This window comes from Megalopta genalis, unplaced genomic scaffold, assembly GCF_051020955.1.
Source record: "Megalopta genalis isolate 19385.01 unplaced genomic scaffold, iyMegGena1_principal scaffold0024, whole genome shotgun sequence".
In the NCBI taxonomy this organism is placed as follows: Eukaryota; Metazoa; Arthropoda; class Insecta; order Hymenoptera; family Halictidae; genus Megalopta; species Megalopta genalis.
This window is the reverse complement of record NW_027476094.1, coordinates 2778995-2791389: the sequence shown is the minus strand read 5'-3', so window position 1 is coordinate 2791389 and position 12395 is coordinate 2778995.

Sequence of the window (12395 nt, the reverse complement as noted above, 5' to 3'; positions counted from 1 at the left end):
TTTGTTCTGGGTGTTCTTGGTGTTCTTGTTGTTCTTGTTGTTCTAGTTGTTGTTGTTGTTGTTGTTGTTCTTGTTGTTGTTCTCGTTGTTCCCGTTGTTCTCGTTGTTCTCGTTGTTCTTGTTGTTCTTTTTGCTCTTGTTGTTCTTGTTGTCCTTGTTGTTGTTGTTGCTGTTGTTGTTCTTGTTGTTCGTGTTGTTGTTGTTCTGGTTGATGTTGTTGTTCTTGTTCTTGTTTTTCTTGTTGTTCTTGTTGTTCTTGTTGCTCTTGTTGTTCTTGTTGCTCTTGTTGTTCTTGTTGTTGTTCTTATTGTTCTTGTTGTTGTTGTTCATGCGGTTCTTGTTGTTGTTGCTCTTGCTGTTCTTGTTCTTGTTGTCCTTGTTGTTCTTTCTGTTCTTGTTGTTCTTGTTGTTGTTGTTGTTGTTCTTGCTGTTCTTGTTGTAGATGTTGTTTTTGTTGATCTTGTTGTTCTTGTTGTTCTTGTTGTTGTTCTTGTTGTTCTTGTTGTTGTTCTTGCTGTTCTTGTTGTAGTTGTTGTTGCTGTCCTTGTTATTGTTGTAGTTCTTGTTGTTCTTGTTGTTCTTGTTGTTCTTGTTGTTCTTGTTGTTCTTGTTGTTCTTGTTGTTATTGTTGATCTTGTTGTTCTTGTTGTTCTTGTTGTTCTTGTTGTTCTTCTTGCTGTTCTGATTGTTCTTGTTGTTCTCGTTGTTCTCGTTGTTCTCGTTGTTCTCGTTGTTCTCGTTGTTCTCGTTGTTCTCGTTGTTCTAGTTGTTCTTGTTGTTCTTGTTGTTCTTGTTGTTCTTGTTGTTCTTGTTGTTCATGTTGTTCTTCTTGTTCTTGTTATTCTTTTTGTCCTTGTTGTTCTTGCTGTTGTTGTTCCCAATGTTCTTGTTGTCGTTGTTATTGTTGTTGTTGTTGTTGTTCTTGTTCTTGCTGTTCATGTTGTTGTGGTTCTGGTAGATGTTGTTGTTCTTGTTCTTGTTGTTCTTGTTGCTCTTGTTCTTGTTGTTCTTGTTGTTCTTGTTGTTCTTGTTGTTCTCGTTGTTCTCGTTGTTCTCGTTGTTCTTGTTGCTCTTGTTGTTCTTGTTGTTCTCGTTGTTCTCGTTGTTCTCGTCGTTCTCGTCGTTCTCGTCGTTCTCGTCGTTCTCGTTGTTCTCGTTGTTCTCGTTGTTCTCGTTGTTCTCGTTGTTCTTGTTGTTCTTGTTGTTCTTGTTGTTCTTGTTGTTCTTGTTGTTCTTGTTGTTCTTGTTGTTCTTGTTGTTCTTGTTGTTCTTGTTGTTCTTGTTGTTCTTGTTGTTCTTGTTGTTCTTGTTGTTCTTGTTGTTCTGGTTGTTCTTGTTGTTCTTGTTGTTCTTGTTGTTCTTGTTGTTCTTGTTGTTCTTGTTGTTCTTGTTGTTCTTGTTGTTCTTGTTGTTCTTGTTGTTCTTGTTGTTCTTGTTGTTCTTGTTGTCGTTGTTGCTCTTGTTGTTCTTGTTGCTCTTGTTGCTCTTGTTGCTCTTGTTGCTCTTGTCGCTCTTGTTGCTCTTGTTGCTGTTGTTGTTCTTGTTGTTCTGGTTGTTGATGTTCTTGTTGTTCATGTTGTTGTTGTTCTTTTTGTTCTTGTTGATGTTGTTGTTGTTGTTGTTCTGGTTGTTGATGCTCTTGTTGTTCATGTTGTTGTTGTTCTTGATGTTCTTGTTGTTCTCGTTGTTCTCGTTGTTCTCGTTGTTCTTGTTGTTCTTGTTGTTCTTGTTGTTCTTGTTGTTCTTGTTGTTCTTGTTGTTCTTGTTGTTCTTGTTGTTCTTGTTGTTCTTGTTGTTCTTGTTGTTCTTGTTGTTCTTGTTGTTCTTGTTGTTCTTGTTGTTCTTGTTGTTCTTGTTGTTCTGGTTGTTGATGCTCTTGTTGTTCATGTTGTTGTTGTTCTTGATGTTCTTGTTGTTCTTGTTGTTCTTGTTGTTCTCGTTGTTCTCGTTGTTCTCGTTGTTCTTGTTGTTCTTGTTGTTCTCGTTGTTCTTGTTGTTCTCGTTGTTCTTGTTGTTCTTGTTGTTCTTGTTGTTCTTGTTGTTCTTGTTGTTCTTGTTGTTCTTGTTGTTCTTGTTGTTCTTGTTGTTCTTGTTGTTCTTGTTGTTCTTGTTGTTCTTGTTGTTCTTGTTGTTCTTGTTGTTCTTGTTGTTCTTGTTGTTCTTGTTGTTCTTGTTGTTCTTGTTGTTCTCGTTGTTCTTGTTGTTCTCGTTGTTCTTGTTGTTCTTGTTGTTCTTGTTGTTCTTGTTGTTCTTGTTGTTCTTGTTGTTCTTGTTGTTCTTGTTGTTCCTGTTGTTCTTGTTGTTCTTGTTGTTCTTGTTGTCCTTGTTGTCGTTGTAGTTCTTGTTGTTCTTGTTGTTCTTGTTGTTCTTGTTGTTCTTGTTGTTCTTGTTGTTCTTGTTGTTCTTGTTGTTCTTGTTGTTCTTGTTGTTCTTGTTGTTCTTGTTGTTCTTGTTGTTCTTGTTGTTCTTGTTGTTCTTGTTGTTCTTGTTGTTCTTGTTGTTCTTGTTGTTCTTGTTGTTCTTGTTGTTCTTGTTGTTCTTGTTGTTCTTGTTGTTCTTGTTGTTCTTGTTGTTCTTGTTGTTCTTGTTGTTCTTGTTGTTCTGGTTGTTGATGTTCTTGTTGTTCATGTTGTTGTTGTTCTTGTTGTTCTTGATGTTCTTGTTGTTCTTGTTGTCGTTGTTGTTCTTGTTGTTCTTGTTGTTCTTGTTGCTCTTGTTGCTCTTGTTGCTCTTGTTGCTGTTGTTGTTCTTGTTGTTCTGGTTGTAGATGTTCTTGTTGTTCATGTTGTTGTTGTTCTTTTTGTTCTTGTTGATGTTGTTGTTGTTGTTGTTCTGGTAGTTGATGCTCTTGTTGTTCATGTTGGTGTTGTTCTTGATGTTCTTGTTGTTCTTGTTGTTCTTGTTGTTCTTGGTGTTCTTGTTGTTCTTGTTGTTCTAGTTGTTGTTGTTGTTCTTGTTGTTGTTCTCGTTGTTCTCGTTGTTCTCGTTGTTCTTGTTGTTCTTTTTGTTCTTGTTGTTCTGGTTGTCCTTGTTGTTGTTGTTGCTGTTGTTGTTCTTGTTGTTCATGCTGTTGTTGTTCTGGTTGATGTTGTTGTTCTCGTTCTTGTTGTTCTTGTTGTTCTTTTGTTCTTGTTGTTCTTGTTGTTCTTGTTGTTCTTGTTGTTATTGTTGCTCTTGTTGCTCTTGTTGTTCTTGTTGTTCTTCTTGTTCTTGTTGATGTTGTTGTTGTTGTTGTTCTGGTTGTTGATGCTCTTGTTGTTCATGTTGGTGTTGTTCTTGATGATCTTGTTGTTCTTGTTGTTCTTGTTGTTCTTGTTGTTCTTGTTGTTCTTGGTGTTCTTGTTGTTCTTGTTGTTCTTGTTGTTCTAGTTGTTGTTGTTCTTGTTGTTGTTCTCGTTGTTCTCGTTGTTCTTGTTGTTCTTTCTGTTCTTGTTGTTCTTCTTGTTCTTGTTGTTCTTGCTGTTCTTGTTGTAGTTGTTGTTTTTGTTGATCTTGTTGTTCTTGTTGTACTTATTGTTGTTCTTGTTGTTGTTGTTGTTCTTGCTGTTCTTGTTGTAGTTGTAGTTGTTGTCCTTGTTATTGTTGTAGTTCTTGTTGTTCTTGTTGTTCTTGTTGTTCTTGTTGTTCTTGTTGTTCTTGTTGTTCTTGTTGTTCTTGTTGTTCTTGTTGTTCTTGTTGTTGTTGTTGTTCTTATTTTTGTTGTTGTTTTTGTTGTTTTTCTTGCTGTTCTTGTTCTTGTTGTTCTTGTTGTTCTTGTTGTTCTTGTTGTTCTTGTTGCTCTTGTTGCTCTTGTTGATCTTGTTGTTCTTGTTGTTCTTGTCGTTCTTGTTGCTCTTGTTGCTTTTGTTGCTCTTGTTGCTGTTGTTGTTCTTGTTGTTCTGGTTGTTGATGTTCTTGTTGTTCATGTTGTTGTTGTTCTTGATGTTCTTGTTGTTCTTGTTGTTCTTGTTGTTCTTTTTGTTCTGGGTGTTCTTGGTGTTCTTGTTGTTCTTGTTGTTCTTGTTGTTCTAGTTGTTGTTGTTGTTGTTGTTGTTGTTGCTGTTGTTGTTCTTGTTGTTCATGTTGTTGTTGTTCTGGTTGATGTTGTTGTTCTTGTTCTTGTTTTTCTTGTTGTTCTTGTTGCTCTTGTTGTTCTTGTTGTTGTTCTTGTTGTTCTTGTTGTTGTTGTTCATGCGGTTCTTGTTGTTGTTGCTCTTGCTGTTCTTGTTCTTGTTGTCCTTGTTGTTCTTTCTGTTCTTGTTGTTCTTGTTGTTGTTGTTGTTGTTCTTGCTGTTCTTGTTGTAGATGTTGTTTTTGTTGATCTTGTTGTTCTTGTTGTTCTTGTTGTTGTTCTTGTTGTTCTTGTTGTTGTTCTTGCTGTTCTTGTTGTAGTTGTTGTTGCTGTCCTTGTTATTGTTGTAGTTCTTGTTGTTCTTGTTGTTCTTGTTGTTCTTGTTGTTCTTGTTGTTCTTGTTGTTCTTGTTGTTCTTGTTGTTCTTGTTGTTCTTGTTGTTCTTGTTGTTCTTGTTGTTTTTGCTGTTCATGTTGTTCTTGTTGTTCTTCTTGTTGTTGTTCTAGTTGTCCTTGTTGTTCTTGTTGTTGTTGTCCTTGTTGTTCTTGTTGTGCTTGTTGTTCTTGTTGATCTTGTTGTTCTTGTTGCTCTTGTTGCTCTTGTTGTTCTTGTTGCTCTTGTTGTTCTTGTTGTTGTTCTTGTTGTTCTTGTTTTTGTTGTTCTTGTTGTTGTTGTTCTTGTCGTTGTGGTTCTTGTTGTTCCTGTTGTTGTTGTTGTTCTTGTTGTTCTTGTTGTTGTTGTTCATGTGGTTCTTGTTGTTGTTGCTCTTGCTGTTCTTGTTCTTGTTGTCCTTGTTGTTCTTTCTGTTCTTGTTGTTCTTCTTGTTGTTGTTGTTCTTGCTGTTCTTGTTGTAGTTGTTGTTTTTGTTGATCTTGTTGTTCTTGTTGTTCTTGTTGTTGTTCTTGTTGTTGTTGTTGTTCTTGCTGTTCTTGTTGTAGTTGTAGTTGTTGTCCTTGTTATTGTTGTAGTTCTTGTTGTTCTTGTTGTTCTTGTTGTTCTTGTTGTTCTTGTTGTTCTTGTTGTTCTTGTTGTTCTTGTTGTTCTTGTTGTTCTTGTTGTTCTTGTTGTTCTTGTTGTTCTTGTTGTTCTTGTTGTTCTTGTTGTTCTTGTTGTTCTTGTTGTTCTTGTTGTTCTTGTTGTTCTTGTTGTTCTTGTTGTTCTTGTTGTTCTTGTTGTTCTTGTTGTTCTTGTTGTTCTTGTTGTTCTTGTTGTTCTTGTTGTTCTTGTTGTTCTTGTTGTTCTTATTTTTGTTGTTGTTTTTGTTGTTTTTCTTGCTGTTCTTGTTCTTGTTGTTCTTGTTGATCTTGTTGTTCTTGTTGTTCTTGTTGCTCTTGTTGCTCTTGTTGATCTTGTTGTTCTTGTTCTTCTGGTCGTTCTTGTTGCTCTTGTTGCTTTTGTTGCTCTTGTTGCTGTTTTTGTTCTTGTTGTTCTGGTTGTTGATGTTCTTGTTGTTCATGTTGTTGTTGTTCTTGATGTTCTTGTTGTTCTTGTTATTCTTGTTGTTCTTTTTGTTCTGGGTGTTCTTGGTGTTCTTGTTGTTCTTGTTGTTCTAGTTGTTGTTGTTGTTGTTGTTGTTCTTGTTGTTGTTCTCGTTGTTCCCGTTGTTCTCGTTGTTCTCGTTGTTCTTGTTGTTCTTTTTGCTCTTGTTGTTCTTGTTGTCCTTGTTGTTGTTGTTGCTGTTGTTGTTCTTGTTGTTCATGTTGTTGTTGTTCTGGTTGATGTTGTTGTTCTTGTTCTTGTTTTTCTTGTTGTTCTTGTTGTTCTTGTTGCTCTTGTTGTTCTTGTTGCTCTTGTTGTTCTTGTTGTTGTTCTTATTGTTCTTGTTGTTGTTGTTCATGCGGTTCTTGTTGTTGTTGCTCTTGCTGTTCTTGTTCTTGTTGTCCTTGTTGTTCTTTCTGTTCTTGTTGTTCTTGTTGTTGTTGTTGTTGTTCTTGCTGTTCTTGTTGTAGATGTTGTTTTTGTTGATCTTGTTGTTCTTGTTGTTCTTGTTGTTGTTCTTGTTGTTCTTGTTGTTGTTCTTGCTGTTCTTGTTGTAGTTGTTGTTGCTGTCCTTGTTATTGTTGTAGTTCTTGTTGTTCTTGTTGTTCTTGTTGTTCTTGTTGTTCTTGTTGTTCTTGTTGTTCTTGTTGTTATTGTTGATCTTGTTGTTCTTGTTGTTCTTGTTGTTCTTGTTGTTCTTCTTGCTGTTCTGATTGTTCTTGTTGTTCTCGTTGTTCTCGTTGTTCTCGTTGTTCTCGTTGTTCTCGTTGTTCTCGTTGTTCTCGTTGTTCTAGTTGTTCTTGTTGTTCTTGTTGTTCTTGTTGTTCTTGTTGTTCTTGTTGTTCATGTTGTTCTTCTTGTTCTTGTTATTCTTTTTGTCCTTGTTGTTCTTGCTGTTGTTGTTCCCAATGTTCTTGTTGTCGTTGTTATTGTTGTTGTTGTTGTTGTTCTTGTTCTTGCTGTTCATGTTGTTGTGGTTCTGGTAGATGTTGTTGTTCTTGTTCTTGTTGTTCTTGTTGCTCTTGTTCTTGTTGTTCTTGTTGTTCTTGTTGTTCTTGTTGTTCTCGTTGTTCTCGTTGTTCTCGTTGTTCTTGTTGCTCTTGTTGTTCTTGTTGTTCTCGTTGTTCTCGTTGTTCTCGTTGTTCTCGTCGTTCTCGTCGTTCTCGTCGTTCTCGTCGTTCTCGTTGTTCTCGTTGTTCTCGTTGTTCTCGTTGTTCTTGTTGTTCTTGTTGTTCTTGTTGTTCTTGTTGTTCTTGTTGTTCTTGTTGTTCTTGTTGTTCTTGTTGTTCTTGTTGTTCTTGTTGTTCTTGTTGTTCTTGTTGTTCTTGTTGTTCTTGCTGTTCTTGTTGTAGATGTTGTTTTTGTTGATCTTGTTGTTCTTGTTGTTCTTGTTGTTGTTCTTGTTGTTCTTGTTGTTGTTCTTGCTGTTCTTGTTGTAGTTGTTGTTGCTGTCCTTGTTATTGTTGTAGTTCTTGTTGTTCTTGTTGTTCTTGTTGTTCTTGTTGTTCTTGTTGTTCTTGTTGTTCTTGTTGTTATTGTTGATCTTGTTGTTCTTGTTGTTCTTGTTGTTCTTGTTGTTCTTCTTGCTGTTCTGATTGTTCTTGTTGTTCTCGTTGTTCTCGTTGTTCTCGTTGTTCTCGTTGTTCTCGTTGTTCTCGTTGTTCTCGTTGTTCTAGTTGTTCTTGTTGTTCTTGTTGTTCTTGTTGTTCTTGTTGTTCTTGTTGTTCATGTTGTTCTTCTTGTTCTTGTTATTCTTTTTGTCCTTGTTGTTCTTGCTGTTGTTGTTCCCAATGTTCTTGTTGTCGTTGTTATTGTTGTTGTTGTTGTTGTTCTTGTTCTTGCTGTTCATGTTGTTGTGGTTCTGGTAGATGTTGTTGTTCTTGTTCTTGTTGTTCTTGTTGCTCTTGTTCTTGTTGTTCTTGTTGTTCTTGTTGTTCTTGTTGTTCTCGTTGTTCTCGTTGTTCTCGTTGTTCTTGTTGCTCTTGTTGTTCTTGTTGTTCTCGTTGTTCTCGTTGTTCTCGTCGTTCTCGTCGTTCTCGTCGTTCTCGTCGTTCTCGTTGTTCTCGTTGTTCTCGTTGTTCTCGTTGTTCTCGTTGTTCTTGTTGTTCTTGTTGTTCTTGTTGTTCTTGTTGTTCTTGTTGTTCTTGTTGTTCTTGTTGTTCTTGTTGTTCTTGTTGTTCTTGTTGTTCTTGTTGTTCTTGTTGTTCTTGTTGTTCTTGTTGTTCTTGTTGTTCTGGTTGTTCTTGTTGTTCTTGTTGTTCTTGTTGTTCTTGTTGTTCTTGTTGTTCTTGTTGTTCTTGTTGTTCTTGTTGTTCTTGTTGTTCTTGTTGTTCTTGTTGTTCTTGTTGTCGTTGTTGCTCTTGTTGTTCTTGTTGCTCTTGTTGCTCTTGTTGCTCTTGTTGCTCTTGTCGCTCTTGTTGCTCTTGTTGCTGTTGTTGTTCTTGTTGTTCTGGTTGTTGATGTTCTTGTTGTTCATGTTGTTGTTGTTCTTTTTGTTCTTGTTGATGTTGTTGTTGTTGTTGTTCTGGTTGTTGATGCTCTTGTTGTTCATGTTGTTGTTGTTCTTGATGTTCTTGTTGTTCTCGTTGTTCTCGTTGTTCTCGTTGTTCTTGTTGTTCTTGTTGTTCTTGTTGTTCTTGTTGTTCTTGTTGTTCTTGTTGTTCTTGTTGTTCTTGTTGTTCTTGTTGTTCTTGTTGTTCTTGTTGTTCTTGTTGTTCTTGTTGTTCTTGTTGTTCTTGTTGTTCTTGTTGTTCTTGTTGTTCTTGTTGTTCTGGTTGTTGATGCTCTTGTTGTTCATGTTGTTGTTGTTCTTGATGTTCTTGTTGTTCTTGTTGTTCTTGTTGTTCTCGTTGTTCTCGTTGTTCTCGTTGTTCTTGTTGTTCTTGTTGTTCTCGTTGTTCTTGTTGTTCTCGTTGTTCTTGTTGTTCTTGTTGTTCTTGTTGTTCTTGTTGTTCTTGTTGTTCTTGTTGTTCTTGTTGTTCTTGTTGTTCTTGTTGTTCTTGTTGTTCTTGTTGTTCTTGTTGTTCTTGTTGTTCTTGTTGTTCTTGTTGTTCTTGTTGTTCTTGTTGTTCTTGTTGTTCTTGTTGTTCTTGTTGTTCTCGTTGTTCTTGTTGTTCTCGTTGTTCTTGTTGTTCTTGTTGTTCTTGTTGTTCTTGTTGTTCTTGTTGTTCTTGTTGTTCTTGTTGTTCTTGTTGTTCCTGTTGTTCTTGTTGTTCTTGTTGTTCTTGTTGTCCTTGTTGTCGTTGTAGTTCTTGTTGTTCTTGTTGTTCTTGTTGTTCTTGTTGTTCTTGTTGTTCTTGTTGTTCTTGTTGTTCTTGTTGTTCTTGTTGTTCTTGTTGTTCTTGTTGTTCTTGTTGTTCTTGTTGTTCTTGTTGTTCTTGTTGTTCTTGTTGTTCTTGTTGTTCTTGTTGTTCTTGTTGTTCTTGTTGTTCTTGTTGTTCTTGTTGTTCTTGTTGTTCTTGTTGTTCTTGTTGTTCTTGTTGTTCTTGTTGTTCTTGTTGTTCTTGTTGTTCTTGTTGTTCTTGTTGTTCTTGTTGTTCTTGTTGTTCTTGTTGTTCTTGTTGTTCTTGTTGTTCTGGTTGTTGATGTTCTTGTTGTTCATGTTGTTGTTGTTCTTGTTGTTCTTGATGTTCTTGTTGTTCTTGTTGTCGTTGTTGTTCTTGTTGTTCTTGTTGTTCTTGTTGCTCTTGTTGCTCTTGTTGCTCTTGTTGCTGTTGTTGTTCTTGTTGTTCTGGTTGTAGATGTTCTTGTTGTTCATGTTGTTGTTGTTCTTTTTGTTCTTGTTGATGTTGTTGTTGTTGTTGTTCTGGTAGTTGATGCTCTTGTTGTTCATGTTGGTGTTGTTCTTGATGTTCTTGTTGTTCTTGTTGTTCTTGTTGTTCTTGGTGTTCTTGTTGTTCTTGTTGTTCTAGTTGTTGTTGTTGTTCTTGTTGTTGTTCTCGTTGTTCTCGTTGTTCTCGTTGTTCTTGTTGTTCTTTTTGTTCTTGTTGTTCTGGTTGTCCTTGTTGTTGTTGTTGCTGATGTTGTTCTTGTTGTTCATGCTGTTGTTGTTCTGGTTGATGTTGTTGTTCTCGTTCTTGTTGTTCTTGTTGTTCTTTTGTTCTTGTTGTTCTTGTTGTTCTTGTTGTTCTTGTTGTTATTGTTGCTCTTGTTGCTCTTGTTGTTCTTGTTGTTCTTCTTGTTCTTGTTGATGTTGTTGTTGTTGTTGTTCTGGTTGTTGATGCTCTTGTTGTTCATGTTGGTGTTGTTCTTGATGATCTTGTTGTTCTTGTTGTTCTTGTTGTTCTTGTTGTTCTTGTTGTTCTTGGTGTTCTTGTTGTTCTTGTTGTTCTTGTTGTTCTAGTTGTTGTTGTTGTTCTTGTTGTTGTTCTCGTTGTTCTCGTTGTTCTTGTTGTTCTTTTTGTTCTTGTTGTTCTTGTTGTCCTTGTTGTTGTTGTTGCTGTTGTTGTTCTTGTTGTTAATGCTGTTGTTGTTCTGGTTGATGTTGTTGTTCTTGTTCTTGTTTTTCTTGTTGTTCTTGTTGTTCTTGTTGTTCTTGCTGTTGTTGTTCCTGTTGTTGTAGTTGTTGTTGTTGTTGTTGTTCTTGCTGTTCTTGTTGTTGTTGTTCTTGCTGTTCTTGTTCTTGTTGCTCTTGTTGTTCTTGTTGTTCTTGTTGTTCTTGTTGTTATTGTTGTTCTTGTTGTTGTTGTTGTTCTTGTTGTTGTTCGTGTTGTTCTTGTTGTTGTTCTTGTTTTTGTTGTTCTTGTTGTTGTTGTTGTTCTTCCTGTTCTTGTTCTTGTTGTTCTTGTTGTTCTTGTTGTTCTTGTTGCTCTTGTTGCTCTTGTTGCTCTTGTTGCTCTTGTTGCTCTTGTTGCTCTTGTTGCTCTTGTTGCTGTTGTTGTTCTTGTTGTTCTGATTGTTGATGTTCTTGTTGTTCATGTTGTTGTTGTTCTTGTTGTTCTTGTTGTTGTTGTTGTTGTTCTGGTTGTTTTTGTTGTTGTTCTTGCTGTTCTTGTTGTTCTTGTTGTTGTTGATGTTGTTGTTGTTCTGGTTGTTCTTGTTGTTCTTGTTGTTCCGGTTGTTCTTGTTGTTCCGGTTGTTGTTGTTGTTGTTGTTCTTGTTTTTGTTGTTCTTGTTGTTGTTGTTGTTGTTGTTGTTCTTGCTGTTCTTGTTCTTGTTGCTCTTGTTATTCTTGTTGTTGTTGTTGTTGTTGTTGTTGTCCTTGTTGTTCTTGTTGTTCTTGTTGTCGTTGTTGTTCTTGTTGTTCTTGTTGCTCTTGTTGCTCTTGTAGCTCTTGTTGCTGTTGTTGTTCTTGTTGTTCTGGTTGTTGATGTTCTTGTTGTTCATGTTGTTGTTGTTCTTTTTGTTCTTGTTGTTGTTGTTGTTGTTGTTCTGGTTGTTGATGTTCTTGTTGTTCATGCTGTTGTTGTTCTTGATGTTCTTGTTGTTCTTGTTGATCTTGTTGTTCTTGTTGTTCTTGATGTTCTTGTTGTTCTTGTTGATCTTGTTGTTCTTGTTGTTCTTGGGGTTCTTGTTGTTCTTGTTGTTCTAGTTGTTGTTGTTGTTGTTGTTGTTCTTGTTATTCTTGTTGTTCTTGTTGCTCTTGTTGCTCTTGTTGCTCTTGTTGCTCTTGTTGCTCTTGTTGCTCTTGTTGCTGTTGTTGTTCTGGTTGTTGATGTTCTTGTTGTTCTTGTTCTTGTTGTTGTTGTTGTGGTTGTTCTTGTTGTTCTTGTTGTTCCGGTTGTTCTTGTTGTTGTTGTTGTTCTTGTTTTTGTTGTTCTTGTTGTTGTTGTTGTTGTTGTTCTTGCTGTTCTTGTTCTTGTTGCTCTTGTTGTTCTTGACGTTCTTGTTGTTGTTGTTGTTGTTGTCCTTGTTGTTCTTGTTGTTCTTGTTGTTCTTGTTGTTCTTGTTGTTCTTGTTGTTCTTGTTGTTCTTGTTGTTCTTGTTGTTCTTGTTGTTCTTGTTGTTCTTGTTGTTCTTGTTGTTCTTGTTGTTCTTGTTGTTCTTGTTGTTCTTGTTGTTCTTGCTGTTCTTGATCTTGTTGTTCTTGTTGTTCTTGTTGTTCTTGTTGTTCTTGTTGTTCTTGTTGCTCTTGTTGCTCTTGTTGATCTTGTTGTTCTTGTTGTTCTTGTCGTTCTTGTTGCTCTTGTTGCTTTTGTTGCTCTTGTTGCTGTTGTTGTTCTTGTTGTTCTGGTTGTTGATGTTCTTGTTGTTCATGTTGTTGTTGATCTTGTTGTTCTTGTTGTTCTTGTTGTTCTTGTTGTTCTTGGTGTTCTTGTTGTTCCGGTTGTTCATGTTGTTGTTCTTGTTGTTGTTGCTGTTCTTATTTTTGTTGTCGTTGTTGTTGTTTTTCTTGCTGTTCTTGTTCTTGTTGTTCTTGTTGTTCTTGCTGGTCATGTTGTTCTTGTTGTTCTTGTTGCTCTTGTTGTTCTTGTTGTTCTTGTTGTTGTTATTGTTGTTGTTGTTCTTGTTGTTCTTGTTGTTCTTGTTGTTCTTGTTGTTCCTGTTGTTCTTGTTGTTCTTGTTGTTCTTGTTGTTCTTGTTGTTCTTGTTGTTCTTGTTGTTCTTGTTTTTCTTGTTGTTCTTGTTGTTCTTGTTGTTCTTGTTTTTCTTGTTGTTCATGTTGCTGTTGTTCTTGTTGATCTTGTTGTACTTGTTCTTGTTGTTCTTGTTGATCTTGTTGTACTTGTTCTTGTTGATCTTGTTGTTGTTCTTGTTGTTCTTGTTGTTCTTATTGTTCTTGTTGTTCTTGTTGTTCTTGTTGTTCTTGTTGTTCTTGTTGTTCTTGTTGTTCTTATTGTTCTTGTTGTTCATGTTGTTCTTGTTGTTCTTCTTGTTGTTGTTCTAGTTGTCCTTGTATTTGTTGTTCTCGTTGTTCTCGTTGTTC